We start from the raw sequence: 6,295 nt of genomic DNA, 5'->3' as shown, positions 1-6,295 counted from the left end.
TGGGCAATCTGCTTGTTAATTTGGAACCCGAGGAGCAAGAGAAAATAGAGACACTACAAAATATTACAAGATTTTACACAAGATTGAATGACGCTTTCGAAGGTAAGAAGAGCTTTAAAGAACTTAAATGTAAAGGAGAAACGTGCAGATCTGACCCTCCGCTGGGCTCGGGAGGAATATACGAGGCTTTGGAATTCCAACAGGAAAGGGAAGACGAGACAAAGTGGCGAACCGGCTTCAATGACTTGACCAAGTGCTGTGAGCAATCTCAGAGGGTCCTCCAAGTGCTTTGGGCGGGACTCAAGGAAACGCACCTGTGAAAGATTATGCCAGGCGAGGCGCCGGCAGCCCGGCAGGATAATAAGTTGCAGTTTCTGACAAGTCAGGTGGCAGACGACTTCGACCGCGTCTTTGTTAACCCCCGTGGGAACACGCACAGAATACTTCCAGGCAAAACGGAGAGAGGCTGTGTCAGACAGGCGACGCCTGGAAGAACAGGAAAAGCGGTTGACGGAAGGTGATTTTTCAGTGCACGAGGCCAACGCTCTCCTGAACACGACGAAAGTGACATCCAGGAAGAACATCAGTGGGAAACCACAGCTCCGCAGAGCAACGTGGCCCTGAAAGAGAAAGAAACGAAGGAGCAAGGTGGCGAGAGGCAGCCTTCCGAACGACGCCGAGGCAGTGTCGGTGAGGACAGGCTGGCGGAGTGACGGCCGTGCTGAAAGAACATCTGTTTCCTTCATGGTGCCAATGGTCTCCTGGAAAATCAACGTAAAAACCCGCAGAGTCCGAATGACGGCTATCAGCAAACACGGCATCTTCAAAACCAGTTTACCTTGCAAGGAAAAGACAGGAAGCAAAGTAGCAAAATCTTCCCCCAAGAAGATCTTTATCCCAAGACCTGGATAAAAAATTAGAACAGCAAGGCAGCCCTGGTAAAATCCGGAGCTGTGTTCTAAGCAAGAACACCCATGAACCCCCTTCATGGCGCAGGATGTTAAAAGAGCTCTTGCCACAGAGAAGGTGGGTGCTACCACCTTGAGTCATATTTTAGGACAAAGATACCAAGAAAGAGGGAGACTCCTCAGCAAACCGTGTCCCTCCAAACAGCTCTCAGAAGTAGCTGTCATCAGAGACTTCATGCAAGACACCTTCAATCGCCAGAGTTCCAGCCCGACCCCCAGACCAGGCCAAGTCTCCCTCCCACCAACCCGACCAGCCACCCTGGGGGAACCCGGCCGAGGCTGAGCTCCTAAACTCCAGTTCCTAGGGGTCATCTGAGCCGCCAGGGCGGCGCGTGCCTCCTCTCTGGCACAGCTGAGGTCCCACCAAGAAATTTTTCTCTTCTAAGGAGCTGGCTGTCACAGGTCGCCTGTCATCTCCATGATGTCCACGATCACAAGACAAAGATTCCCCCCCGCACTAGGGAGACCACCGCTCCAGCTGGAAGGACCTCCCCTGCCTCCCCTTCTTTCACTTACGGTTCCCTTTAGACCCTCTGGAGATGAGACACTCCAAGCTTTCCCCAAATAAGAACTTCCTTTCGCCCAAGAAGGTATATGTGGAGGTTTGGGGTTTAAAAAAACTGTTTTGTCCACTCTAAAGACCACCTGCCAAACTTTCTCCTCCTCTGGGATGACCTGCTTCCTAGTCTAGCTCCTACCAGCCCGACAGGAAATCAGTGAAAGCTTTCCATGCTGATATTGCTCCTGCAACGTGGCAAATGTTCCTAAAACCTGCAGGACTCTGCAAGAAGTGTGGCGACCAATCCTACAAGGTGACACAGTACAAGAAGCGCACGGATTCTCTGCACACCTTGTGACAGGAAGCAGAGTGGATATGATGGGCAGACTAAGCCGATTTTCCAGGGAAAGGCTAAAACTATAAAGAAGATTGTGCCGAGGCTTGAGTGCCTTGAGCCAAACGGCAGATCCAGGAGGAGCCGGCTGGGAGGAGACGCAGGCATTTTGAACTGGGGAGAGAGAAGAAGAGAAAGGGCCAAGTGCTCCAGTTCTAAGCGTCATGTTTTGTTTTATTATGAAGACCGTAAAATCTTGAGGTTATGTCCACTTCAAAAATCAAAACAGAAATGTATGATACATTTTACGGTGTAAATAAATCCCTTTTTGTGGATGGATCGCAAGCGTTCCTCAGTCACCCCGATGGGAACCAGAGGAATGTAGCAGGTGGGACTGGGATGCGGCAGCTCTGCAGGCCTCTCCTGCTTCCTAGCAAGGTCCCCGGAGAACAAGTGGCCCCTCAACACCAGGCAGTGGCGGGCAGCGGGGATGCTCAGCCTGGCCAGGACGGACAAGTGCTGCTGCCTTCTTGTGCTAGGCATGTTCTGTGCCCTCTATATTGACATCTCCCTTAGCACCCCGGTGAGGTAGATGCAGGTATGATCACCATTCTATGGGAACACAGAGGTCAAGACAACTTGTCAAAGGTCGCACGGCTAATCACGGCAGACCTGGGGATGAACAGAGGCATCTCACTCCAGCGACTACGCACAGTTGCTTCCAGGATGCTGGCAGAAATGACAGGACTAGGTCCCTACTCCCCATGTTGCATGGCCACAGCCAAAGGACAATTTACGGGATGCGGGAGTCCTAGACCAGGCTGGAAGGGACCGGCCCTGCCGTTTCACAGAGGAGAAACAAACCCAGAGAGGGAAGAGAGGTTCTCAAGACCGAGGGGCCAGTGTCACAGCTGCATCCAGGTCTCCCCGGCAGGGCCTTTGGCATCCACTGCCATGCATTTGGGTGTCAGAGGCGGCGCAAGGCTGTCCCCTGGAGGAAGGGCCAGAAACTGCAGGCGACCCTGTCCGGAGACCCAGCAGAGGGTGGCAGCACAGGGTGGCTGGGGTGGGAGCCAGAGCCTCCCCTCCTCCATCCTCTGAGCACGCGGAATGTGGTGTGCCCAGGGCTGGCTCAGACCCTGTCCCCAGCTCGGAGGTCCCAGTGTAATAATGGAAAAGACAGGGCCGACACACGGGGAAGAACCGAGGGCCACCTCAAACCCCAGGACAGTCACGAAGGGCCCTAGGAGATCAGAGAAGGAAGAATCAGGGTCCCCAGCTGTACAAGAGCTAACCTGAAAGCTGTCCCCAGTGGAGGACCGGAACCCAGAAAAGAAGAGCAAGTGTGTGCGAGGAGGTGTGTGAAGGGGACCACTCCCCCCGGATATTAAAATATATCATCCCTTTGGTGAAAACAAACAAAAATGCCACAAGGGCATGGAGAAGGAATAAGCTGGCGAGCCCAAGGTCTTACCCATAACGGCTGGGGGGCAGTGGGACAGGGCGAGGACTCCATCCCTCCTGGGCCGCAGCGGCGGCAGCTTCCCCGAAGGGGAGAGGAGCACACGCGGCGTCGGGCGGGGACATGCTCCGCCCGCCCTCCCGTCCCTGCCTCCCCCCGTCCCCCCGTTGCCGCCGCCTCTTCTCGTGACGAGAACGCGACTCGTCCGCCCCCGCACTGAGACGCCCCTGTGTGTGACGAGGAGGCAAAAGTATCCGAAAGAGACGCGAGAAAAACAAAAACACGGGGGCGGGCCACACATCAATTCGCAAGTCCGGGGGAACCACAACCTCCTCCCTCCGTTTTCCTACTGAATTCACCTCCGAGTCTTCCGGAATCTTCCCCCGCTTCCTCCTCCGCGCCCCCGCCTCGAGCCCTCGCCGCAGCCCGGCCGCCCAGCGGCGTCCCCACCAGGCCGCGCGCGGGGGCCGCCCGCCCGACGTCCCACGGTGACCGGGGGGTCCCGCCGCGGCTCGGTCCCGGGTGCCCCAAAGCTGCGGCTTCCTTCCCCGCGTGGGGCACGTTCGCTCCGCCCAGGCCGCGCGGCTCCCACCACAGCGACCCGCTTCCCTGCGTGTCGGCACGTGTGCGCGCGGGGACACCGCGGGCTTCTGCCCCGAGCCCGGGGGCCCGCCGGGTCTCTGCGGGGAGAGGGCGATGCTGTGGAGTCGGCTCGGTGGGCGGAGAGGTCCCCGGAATTTTCCCTTTAGAGGTAGGGAAGGCAGCACTGGCAGGGGCCCTCTTGGCGCAGTGGGCAGCGCGTCAGTCTCATAATCTGAAGGTCCTGAGTTCGAGCCTCAGAGAGGGCACAGCTGTTTTGCTGGACTACGATCTAATTTAAAGCTTATTATAATAAACATTCGGTGGAGGCGCTTAGACACCTTGCGGGGCCGCGCAGGAAGAGCGACGTCACCCAGCAAAGCCCTCACATCTGAGCCGTGGGAGAGAACAGGTGTCCTCCATCCCCGGGGACCAGAGGGTAAAGCCAGGTGTCCAGGAGTGGTGGACCTGTGTAAATACACGCTTAAGTCCGCACACAAACGGCTCAACCTCACTCGTAACAAAAGAAGTGCAGTGGAATTACCATCGTCCCTTCTCCCTTCTTCCAGGAATTACAATCCACAAATGAGAAAACACGCGGTGTGGGCGCGACGGTGGGGAAACGCACGCTCGGCGTTGCTGATTCAATTCCTTTTGCAACATTCCTGAAAGTCAGTCTCTTAGGCCACTTCGATCTCCTTTTACCCACCGTCCTCTGCTTGGAGCACGGCCGTGCCCCCAACTGCTTTTTCGGCTGCCTGGAGACTGTCCGACCCAGCTCCATTACAGACCCAGCTTTCAGGAGCCAGGAAGACCCAGGCAATCTGTGCCCACCCTCAGGTGACCCAACAGAGCCGGGTGGGGCGTGGCATTGATGACTAGGGAATGACCAAGCTCCGATTCTAGTTTTAGCCGAATCTTTCCATTATTTATTACAATAGCTTCTAATTATTTTGTGATTTGTTCTGTATGAGTTATTAAGTATATTTCTTAATTTCCAAAATGCAAAGATTCTAGTTTTCTTTTTATGATTTATTTCTTTCTATATTAATTGCATTGTGGCTGAAGAATGCATTCTATAAAAATTAAATCCTCTGAAATTTGGGGCTTAGTAAATGGTCGTTTTGTATACGTGTGTCTGTGGGGGAATGTGTATTCTGTAGTGGTTGTGTGCATTGTTCTAAATTTTCTTACGGTATTCGGATCTTCTCTATACTTATAAATTTTTTGTCTATTTGAACTATTGGTTACTGTGAGAGGTAAATTTGTTCTGCTGATTTTTTAAATGTGTTTTGAGGCTACTATAACAATGCATAAAAACAGAATTCTTGTGCCTTCCTAGTGAATTGAACTCTTAAGAAGTGTTCGCTTTTATCTCAAATATTGTTTTATAGTATATGTTGTTAAGATTACATTAGCTTTTAGTGTGTACATGAAGTATCTTTTTATATTCTTTGTCATGCTTTCTGTGCCCTTATGTTTTAATGCCTCTTGTAAACACATAGTTGGGATTTTTAAAATCCAGTTATTTGATCCCTATAGATTAATAGGAATATTTAGTCCAATTACATTTAATTACTGATATATTTGGATTTAAATCTACCATTTTAATAAGTTTTTCCTTTTTGTTCTGCCTGTTCTATATTGCTTTTGTTTTCTTTTTCTCTTTTTGGATTTTTTTCTTCTTTTGGATTCCTTTTAGATATAATATTATTCTAATGTTTTTCCTCTAGTAGTCTGGAAGCTGTACACTTAATATTCTTTTGGCATTAACCTAGAAATTATAATGCTTCTTGATTTATCAACACTGCTATTAACTGTGACTTTTACCTTATTTCCAGAAAGCAATTTTAAAATTCTTTTACTCTAACACTCCCAATTATTACCCTCCCAACTGACGTGTCTTTGTTTTCAGTTCTCTTGGACATATACTTAGGAGTAGAATTGTTAGGACATATGGTCATTTATGTTTAGCATTTTGAAGAACTGCCAAACTTTTTCAAAGTGGCTTAAACATTTTATTATACAATCCCACCAGCAATGTATGAGGATTCCGGATTCTCCACGTTCTTGCCAACACTTGTTACTGTCTTTTTCATTCCAGCCATCCTACCAGGTGTTAAGTGGTATCTCCCTGTGGGTTTGAGTTCAATTTCCCTAATGGTGAATGATGGTGAGCATCTTTTCATGTGTTTATTGGCCATTTATATATCTTCTATGGAGAAACGTCTATTCAGATCCTTTGCCCTTTTTAAACATTAGGTTGTCTTTTATTGTTGAGTTGTAAGAGTCCTTTGTATGTGGTGGATACAAGTCCCTTACCATAAATATTATTTTCAGACATTTTCTCCTATTCTGTGAGTTATCTTTCACTTTCTTGTGGTGTCCTTTGAAGCACACATTTTAATTTTGATGAATCTTGATGTATTTTTCAAGAAATAAATATTGCAGAT

At 50.1% G+C, this 6,295-nt stretch overlaps 1 non-coding gene across 1 annotated transcript; it reads left to right on the top strand.

Moving 5' to 3' along the window:
- The first annotated feature begins 4,038 nt into the window (after window positions 1-4,038).
- On the top strand, window positions 4,039-4,111 carry TRNAM-CAU. The gene has a single exon. It is a non-coding gene; the product is annotated as a tRNA-Met (tRNA).
- The last annotated feature ends 2,184 nt before the right edge of the window (window positions 4,112-6,295 follow it).

The sequence above is a fragment of the Propithecus coquereli genome, unplaced genomic scaffold, assembly GCF_000956105.1.
Source record: "Propithecus coquereli isolate 6110/MARCELLA unplaced genomic scaffold, Pcoq_1.0 Scaffold165, whole genome shotgun sequence".
NCBI classification, from domain to species: domain Eukaryota; kingdom Metazoa; phylum Chordata; class Mammalia; order Primates; family Indriidae; genus Propithecus; species Propithecus coquereli.
Note: the sequence above shows the minus strand (reverse complement) of the source record. Positions and strands in the feature narration are given on the sequence as shown.